The sequence below is a fragment of the Nelumbo nucifera genome, chromosome 1 (assembly GCF_055504915.1).
Source record: "Nelumbo nucifera cultivar China Antique chromosome 1, China Antique-T2T, whole genome shotgun sequence".
NCBI classification, from domain to species: Eukaryota; Viridiplantae; Streptophyta; class Magnoliopsida; order Proteales; family Nelumbonaceae; genus Nelumbo; species Nelumbo nucifera.
In genome coordinates this window covers 172,028,771-172,039,167 of record NC_142649.1, presented here as the reverse complement: position 1 = coordinate 172,039,167, position 10,397 = coordinate 172,028,771, and positions in this window count along the sequence as shown.

Genomic DNA, 10,397 nt, shown 5'->3' with positions numbered 1-10,397 from the left:
CAAGTATTGGGTCTATTGGCTATGGAGAAAATCGGGTTGTAATTATCTTCTTTCTAATACAAAGCGGGCGTTCTTTTCTGGGATCTTGAGAGGGAGAAAGTTGGTCAATGGGATTTTGGTTCCCATTGACCAAGAATCTCATATTTTTTTTTTTTTTAGATTTATGTGGGGGTTAAGGAAAGTTTATTTTCTTGGGTATCACTTCTCATTTCTTAGGTGGGTAAATAAGTTTCCCACCTAGGGGGAAAGTTGACAACACTTGAATGAGACAAAAACATGGTTTTTAAAACCAAACTGGTTAGGGGTCTGGTTACCGGTTCGAATGGTCCGACCATTTGACCCGAATGGTTGGCCCGTTTTGACAAAAAAAGTAAAAAAATTGAAAAATGGCCAAAACCGTTCGAATGGTTAACCGGTCTCTGTTTTTCTGGTCCGATCGTTCAGTTTTGAAAATCTTGGACAAAAATGCCCTTTTATGATATATTTTTATAGTTAAAATGGTTATTGCCTTATTTATATGATTGGGCAAATCCGTATTTTTTCGTAATATTTATTGCCGACGTTTTAATGACTTTTGAACCTTTTTCTTTGCGACTCGAGTAAATGCTCTGTTGAATAAGTTGATATTTTACAGGCATTTCTCTGCAACTCCGTGAAAAGTCTGGCTTCAATAAAATAAATCAGTGCTCAGAAACTGTTTAAGCTGTTAGTCATAATTCAGCCATTAATGTGCGATTCATGGAGACGAGAACCCATGCCATATCCATAATCAATCAAGCTTCAAGCGTGGCGACTGGCGAGTGGTGACATTTGAGTTTTTAACAGTTCACCATGTGATCTTCCAAATTCCAAGAAGGCCCAGGAACGAAAAGAGTCTGCCACAAGTTACAAGGGAGTAGCCAATTAGTTAAAACGAGGCACGCATCGTGAACAAGTTTTTAACTCATCTCTGCACACCAGCTATCGAAATTCGAAAGGAAGATCAATAATTAAAACCAGTTCTCTCAGATATCTGCAAATTCATTAGAAGTCGAACACAAGAATTCTGTTCTTCCGTGAAAAACATTTCTATTCGGGGTTCGCATTTGCCCCCCAAACCTAGGCATGACTCGTGCGGTCTCTATTTCACGCCGTTAAGGCTGCCATGAGCGTGGATAGGATGGTTTCGCAAGTAGTCCCTTGTAGTACACCACCACAGTTTCCAGAGAAGAGGAAAGACTTGGGAAACTTAAGCATCTTGCCAAGCCAATCCATGACTATGCACTTCAGCTCTGTGGCCGCCGGCAACGACATCCAGTTGAACCCAACAACATTAAATCTGGTGCTAAGCATTTCGCCGAGAAAACCAGCGATGCTACCGTTGGAAGGGAAGTAAGCGTAGTAGTTAAGGGGCGCCGAGAAAATCAGCAACGCTTACTTCCCTCCATTACAAATACTTACCTTCTTGCCGTTTGTATGGCCGTCGGTGTCGGCCGGCGAAACTCGAAAGAGTTTATTTCCGGTGGGTGGGTTACGAAAGGGGGCGCCAGGGTTGTAGAATACCCAGAATGGGAGAAGAAATAAATCCTTTTAGGCGAAAAGGAATTAACGAACGTGATACAAACAACGTGAAATAGAGACCGCACGAGTCATCCTAATGCGCGTATGTCATGACACATGTCGCGCCTAGTTTTCGTGGGACGTTTTTGGGGCAAGTCTGTGAGGGGGTAGATGCAGTATTCGGTACGACTGACTATTGTCATCAAATAATAGAGAAAAACAAAAGATGTCGCTTCTTAAATACCTCTTCTTCTCCTCGATTTGACTAACCGCACAAAAGAGTACAAATTCTTATCCCTAACCTTGAAATCCTCCATCTGGAAACCCTATTTTTTAAACGGTTCAGGAACCATTTAAATTAGATGATGCCGTCCGTCATGCTGAGTCTACAAGTTACAAAATTCTTTATTGTGACTTGGGATGGGAGATTAGTGATCCTGAATCAAACGAGAGGTGTGCATCACATATGATGGACGGACATGTAATTGGAGCCATCTTTCCTTTTATAGGCCCATAATTCAACAGTCCAACACGTCTCACCTCCATGGCCCAAAACCTCACCTGAGCCTTCAAATCGGGCAATCCGATTTGCAACCTTCCATGTTCCATCACAATTAATCTTTGTACAATACTTTACACACCTATCCTGATAAGGCATTGCAAATTTGCAATAAAACCCCTGTAAGTTTTAGCTCAGGATTTAAGTTCTCATCTTTCAAGGCTGTTAGACAATCATACATTATTGGACTTATGGCTTCAATAGCTATTTAATGGAAGGTACCAACTGAGCTACTTGGTAAGGTCTCTGACCATTGGACTCTGTCTTCAATAGCTAGTTAATGGAAGGTACCAATGTGAGGTCTTTGACTAATTATTCAGCCGAATCCGCTGAATCCACCCAACTCACCCATTTATGATCTGCCCATTATAATTAGTGGATTAAAAATGGATTGAATGATCAACTTAAATAGGTTGGTTTGTATTAACCAATTAGGTTGTGGGTACCCATTAGATTAACCTCATATAAATGATAAAGTTTAAGCTCTTTAGTCATTTTCCGGCAGCTAACCTTGAAAAAGATTCTCGTGTGACTTTAAAACTTTTTAATCCCCAAATTATCCTTTTCCTTTTTCCATCGGTTTTTAAATCAAGTATTGGGGTTCAATTTTGTTTTTTTTTTTTTTGCAAACTCTATTTTTTACTAGATTAATTGATATTAATTGCATGTTGTGTTTATTGCAAATTGAGCTTTTCATCAAAGTTTCTCAGTTTTTTATAATAGTTTCTATTTTATAGAAGTTTTTTTAGTAGGTATTTTTGATAAATTAACTTCTTTTATGACTCGACTTAACGGGGTCTTTATTGAAATCTAAAAGTACAAGAGAGTAATTATCATTATTCCTAAAGTATATGTACCAATCTGTAATTTATTCAAAGAAAAAACAATCTAATATTATCGAGTATGGGATGTATTTGATTCCATTGTTATTTTTACCTGAAACGTATTTGGGTTGATCAATGATCATAACAAATTGCAATGGATTGGTAAGGAAAAAAAACTAATAGGTTTTGGACCAATTGAAAAAGCCAGACAATTGGTACATGGACGATTACTCATTGTCAGTACATTTTCCTTTTTCACTCTTATCAAATACTAGTAAGTATGCATGTGCTTTCCAGGTGGTAATTCTAGACGATGATAATTATAGTAATAAATTAATAATGTATCCAAAATTTTAAATAAATTTTATGTATTTTTATTTTTGGTTTAGATAAAATATAAAAACCTCTCCTAAAATTTCTAACAATCATAAAAATCTCTCCTATGATTTTACTTTAACAAAAACCTTATCTCTATTTTTGAAACTGAAACTTTTAACAAAAAACTCCCTTCCCTCAATGACAAAACAGAAAATGATAAAGGGATGATTTTTTTTTCCAAATATCCATTTTACCCTTTCGTATTTTACCCTAATAAATAATGCCACAAGTTCGAGATCAACACGGGCCAGACCACTCCATTGGACTTCATGCTTGAAAATAGCAAAAGGTCGTGGCGCATAGCCTGGCATATATACATCAAGCATCCAAGCTCATTCACAACAAACCTTAAGTCCTCCAATGTAACTCCTGGGTCCCAACTTTGAGGCTTGTCCAACCGATTACTACCTCGCTGTGCTTGTTGATACCTCCTCCAAAGATGAAACCCCTGACTCAGCCAAATATAGGGCCCCTGAGACCTACAAGTCTAATCGTCAAGCCACCTCCAAATCCGATGTCTACTCCTTCAATGTCCTCTTACTGGGACTTCTGACTGGAAAACCTCCATCCTAGCATCCCATGCTCATATCCAGTGATCTGTTTAATTGGTTCAGATCTGTCATGGATGACAACAACGGTGCCGAAGAGAACCGGCTAGCCATGCTTTTTGAGATAGCCACCACGTGCATCCAGATATCTCCGAAACAGAGACCCACAATGTGGCAAGTTTTGAAGATGCTCTAGGAGTTTAAGGAGACGGTGATGAGTTCAATACCAGGTTTTAGTTCAAAAAGTGAATCAAAGACCAGTCACAACCAATTGACCTCTTTCTAGATCCCTAAAATTCTATAGAAATCCAAGACTAATCAATCGAGTGACTCATTTAATGAATCTCCAAACAGAGCAATACTATTAAAATTCTACAAAAATAATACTATTGAGAATTTGAATGAAAAGAGAGAAACCATCTGGCTGAATATGTATGAAAACAGAGCAATACTATTAAAATAATGACTAAATCCCGTGTGCATTAAAATACTGTTAAAACAGAGCAATAATGTTAAAAATAAGAAATTAGTTTGTGCTATGTTCACTCACTTGGTTGAATACGTCTGAAAGAGGAAGAACAAGTTGGCAAAGAAAAAAACGAAATCCTTGTGCATTCGTTCTTGCGTTCGTTCCTCCCGTGTTTCTCCTCTTCAAACTGGAAAATTAGAAATTGGGATAATAAAAGAGGGTAAAGAGGTATAATATCTCGATAGGGGTATTTTAGTAAAAATAAAAGCAAATTAATTTGTAAAAGGGTAAAATAGGTATTTAGAAAAAATTATTCATCAGTTTAACGTTTTTCATCTTTGTCAATGACAGAAAGAAGGTTTTATATATATATATATATATATATATATATATATATATATATATATATATATATATATATATATATATTTTGCATTTTATTATTAATCAAATGTAGATTGTAAAATCCAAATTTGACCACATAAACACCTCATCCAAATATGTGATAATCAAATTGAATTGTAAAGTTTCAAATATCATTGAGAGGCCTATTTGCTTGGCTAGACTTCTTTTTTTAGTGTTTTATCTTTTTGATGTACCTTTTTTCTTTTATTTATTTATCAAAAAAGTGTAAGATTTAAATAGAAGGAATTTGATGTGAAAAGTAGTAGTTTTTGTAATTTAAATTTTACATAATTAAATAGGGAATAAATTCAAAAATGAGTATTTTAGTTAAATGTTTTAAATATTGGACTAGACTGGACAGTTGGACCGTTTGGCTTAGGAATTGGTTAGGTCACCATTCCATTTTGGCCTTGAACTGTTATTTTACAAAAATAAAAATAAAATAAAATAAACGTTGAGATCATTAGAAAACCTTTGACCTAGGCAATTTAACTGTTAAAATGTTTGACCTTGTTAAAGGTTCTCGGGTTGCTTTCAAACTAATTCCAAATTTTTTTATTTATTTTAAAATAGAAATTAGAAAATAAAAAAAAAATGAATAAAGAAACCTTCATATCTCATAATCTTGTTTGATTATTTTGAATGGCCAAAATTAGTTAGGATTTTTAGTTTTTCCATTTTGATTTTGAGTTTTCTCATTTATGTGATTCTTTTCAAAGCCCTTCTTTTAAAGTTTTAACTACACACACACACACACACAAAAAAAAAAACTCCAATGAATAAATCGAAAAACCAATGTAAGAGCTAAAAGATTAAACATCGATCTTATATTAGAAATCTAAGATACAAATGAAGCAAACGATTTGAGATTTGAGAGAAATTTAGAGAGATGTAAGAAGAGGGCAAACGATGTTGTAGCGGCGATGATGATGAACATGGAGATAGTCGTTGGTTGTGGTTCCTTCTTCTTTTTCTTCTTCTTCTTCTCTTTCTTTTTTCTCACTTTATAAGTTATAACTAGTCGCCTCGTTCTCAAAGTTTCACACTCCCCTCTCATAATAATGTATATACAGTGGACTAATGTTTTTAAAACCGATCAGACAGGGAACTATGTTTTGGACCAATTCTCGGGTCAAACGATTCGATCGTCCAATTTGAATGGATGTCCCATTTTGACATAAAAAACAAAAATAAAATAAAAAAATAAAAAGGCCAAAACCATTTCTAGGTCGATAGTTCGACAGCCTAGGTTAGTAGGTCGCTGACCAAATCAAGGGTTTTGGTCAAAAAGTGGTTTTAGGGTGAAAGGGAACCGGTTTCCAATTTTTTTCGGTCTAGTCTGGTTTTCAAAACCATGCGGTAAACTTTAACATAATCCTAATCTAACTGTCAAAATAAAAAGTTACATTATACTTTATATTTTACCAGTTTGACCCACTCAAATTGGACAGTTGAATCGTTGACCTAGAAACCATAAGCTAAAGTGTTCCACAATCTTATTCACATTTTTAATAGTAGTGTAAATATAGAATTATAGATGCATTCAATTTTTTCTATATTTTTTTTTTGTATTTTCTATGTACAAATAATTTTGATATGTTACACTTACAATTTGTTTAGTATGATAAATATATGATAATGTACATGTGCCTGAATGCTTTTTTTTTTGCAAAATTTATGTATTTTTTTCATTTTGTATTTTTTAGATTTTATTAATTTTTATTATTTATTTATGGCATTAAAGGTTAACACATTTAACCCAAAAGTTGAATTATTTATTATTAATTTTTATATTTCATTTTTTGTCAGTTCTAAATTATGGTTTCATTTTCAATATCAATAAAAATAATTCTTGTTTAGTACACTTTTTTTTAATTTGATTAAAAAATATCATAAAATGTGTCTAATTTTTTCTACATTTTTATAATTTTTTTATATTTATTTCTATTTTGAAAATTTTATTACCTAACTATGACTTCATAGGTTGATCAATTTGATTCGGATGGTTGAATTTGTTAGCCACCACTTGGATAAAGAATTGTTTTGTTTTTGAGTGATTTTCAAAATATATGGGTTTATATTGTTGAAAAATATTGACATAGATCTAATTAGTAGCATTTATTAGTAAAAATAACATAAAAATATAGAACTTAATAAGAGAAAATGGGATTTAATACCTTAAGTGTGAGACTTAATGATAGGGGATTAAATGAGGTGGAAAGTAATAATTGAAGTTATATTTTCAACCCATATTTAGAGACAAATTAAATACACAAATATAACCATTTTAGTAGTCATTAAACTTGGCATTAAAGCTATAATAAAATGACTTTTATACCCTTTCTCAAATAGGGAAATAGAGGGTAATTTTAGTCCAAAAAATTTACACACTTCATTCACACTTTTATATATAACTAGTAAGTGTGCATGTACTTTGCACATGGCGATTCTAGATTATGATAATTATAGTAGTAATATATTAAAAGTTTTCTATAAATTTTATGTATTTTTATTTTTTATATTTTGTATTATTATTTAGATGCATATTTCAAAAATCAAATCTTATTACATAAACACCTCATCCAAATATATGATAATCATATCGAATTGTGAAGTTTCAAATATCATTGACATACCTACCCGCCTAGCTAAACTCTTCTTTTTGTAGTGTTTTATCATTTTGTTTTTTGTTTTTTCTTTTGTTCATTTGTCAAAAAAAATGTAAGATTTAAATAGAGGGAATGAGGCCAAAAATAGGATTTCAATTTACAATTTAAACCTTACAATTAAATAGGGACTAAATTCAAAAATGAGTATTTTACTCATTACTTTAAAAAAAATGGACCAGATTGAACGATCGAACCATTTTGGCTAGGGAACCAGTCAAGTCACCGATGTCGTTTTGGCCCTGAACCGCTATTTTACAAAAAGCTGTTGAAATGGTTAGAGAATTGTTGACCCGAACAGTTTAACCGTTAAAATGTTCTACCCGGTTAACGGTTCTCGTGTTGCTTTCAAACTAATTCCAATTTTTTATTTATTTTAAAATAGAATTTAGAAAATAAAGAAATGAAAAAAAAAAATTTCATATCTCACAATCTTGTTAAATTATTTATGATGACGAAAATTAGCAAAGGTTTTTAATTTTTCTATTTTGATTTTGAGTTTTCTCATTTCTATGATTATTTTAAAGTTGTAACAATAAAAAAAATGCAACTCCAATGAAGAAATCAAAAAATTGATGCAAGAGGTGGGAAATTAAACACCGATCTTATATTAAAATCCGAGATACACCAAATCACCAATGAAGCAAATGATCTGCGATTTGAGAGAGATTTAGAGAGATGTAAGAAGAGGGCAAACAGTGTTGTAGTAGCGATGATGATGAACATGGAGATAGCCACGACTTGACCCGCTCAAACTGGACGGTTGAATGCCTCAACCAGAAATCAAAAGCCAAAGTGGTTCCGTTTCTGGGTTAGTTTTTAAAACCTTGATTTTAGTCAAAAGAAATTTTGCACAATCTTATTCATATTTTTAATAGTAGTATAAATATAGAATTATAGATGTGTTCACATTTTTCTATAATCTTTTTTATATTTTTGTATGTAAAAATAATTCTAATATGTCACATTTACTTTTTGTTTAATACGATAAATACATGATATTATACATGTGCCTAAATGTTTTTTTTTGCAAAGTTTATGTATTTTTTCATTTTTGTATTTATTTTATTTTATTTTTATTATTTATTTATGACATTAAAGGTTAACACATTTGACCCAAAAGTTGAACTTTTTATTATTAATTTTTATATTTTATTTTTGATCAATTCTAAATTATGCATTTCATTTTTATTATGAATAAAAATAATTCTTGTTTATTACACTTATTTTAATTTTCTAATTTGATTAATAAAAATATCATACGTGTGTCTATTTTTTTACATTTTTTTGTAAATTTATATTTTAAAAATTTTATTATCTAACTATGACTTCATATGTTGATCAATTTGATTTGGATGGTTGAATTATTTAGTCACCACTTGGACAAAGAATGATTTTGTTTTTGAGTGAGTTTTAAAATATGGGTTTATATTGTTAAAAATATTGACATAAATCTAAGGGTAAATTACAAAGACCCTACTTTGTTTTGTGACAAAGACCCTCCTTGTACTATGTCCATGAGACAAAGACCCCCTTTCGTTAGACTTCTGTTAAAATCTGCCTTTGCAATATTTTTTAATCCCCATACCACCCTTGTAACACTGTTCATCTTCCCCGACCTCACGAATAGCAGCGACGGCAGACTTCGGAAGTCCTCCCTCTCTTTCGCGCATAGGAGAGAACGTTGATCTGAACGCCCTCAAATCCGTAGCTTCTATGTTGTCGAAACTAATTCTCCTTGATGATTTCTATAGGTTCTATGTTGTCGAAGTTCTCCTTGCATTGGAGTATCTACACATGCTTGGGGTTATATACCGAGATCTTAAACTAGAAAACATTCTGGTTCGAGAAGATGGTCATATCATGCTCTCAAATTTCGATTTGTCATTGAGATGTGCAGTGAATCCTACTCTTCTTACATCCTCGCCATCAATCATGGAGCCCATAAAAAACTTTTTAGGTCCATGTGCAGAATCCCCTTGTATAGATCCTTTCTGTCTCCAACCATCCTAGGTGCAGGTTTCATGCTTTTCATCGAGGCTGCTTGTGGCAGAGCCAACCACTGCCCAGTCCAACTCCTTTGTTTGGACCACTCACCTATGAGTACTTAGCTCCTGAGATCATCAAAGGAGCTAGAGGGTCATGGGAGTGTTGTGGATTGGTGGACATTTGGGATCTTTCTTTACGAGCTCTTATTTGGTAAAACACCCTTCAAGGGCTTGTGAAATTAGGAGACCTTAGCAAATGTGGTGATATAGAGCCTCAAGTTTCTTAAAAGCCCAATGGTCAGTTTTCAAGCAAAAGATCTGATCAGAGGACTGTTGGTAAAGGATCTAGAGAATCAGTTGGGGTTAGAGAGAGGGGTGGCAGAGATTAAGCAACATCCATTCTTTGAGGGCCTAAATTGGGCATTAATCCGGTTTGCCATCCCACCGGAGCTACCAAAGTTTTGTGATCTTGAAGTTCCATTTATGCTTTCCCAGGAGAGTAAACGTTTGGAGTTCAAGTCTACAGGAGGACATCTGGAGTTCGAACTGTTCTAGCATTGCATGCTGTGTACGATTCATTGCTTCTTGCATAAACACAATGAATAGATTTTGCCAGCCTCCACTCTCCAGCTTCTAAATGCACTGACATATACTTAGAGAACTGAGTTTTGGCTTGAACCGGTTAATACTCAATGGATATTTTTTTTGGGGCCTGCCGTCCTTACATCAATTTGTGTAATTCATGTTATCTCCTTTGTGCGAGTGCTCCGCCATGCCGTTCACGATTTCCGTGATTGCCCGGACTCACGCTTCATCATCGGGGGAGAGAGAGAGAGAGAGGGAGGTTCCGAAGTCTGCCGCTGCTGCAACAACTACCACCACTGCTGTTCCTGAGGTTGAGGAAGATGAACAATGTTACAAGGGTAGTATGGGGATTAAAAAATATTGTAGTGGCGGATTTTAACGGAAGGGGGTCTTTGTCTCATGGACATAGTACAAAGAGGGTCTTTGTCGCAAAATA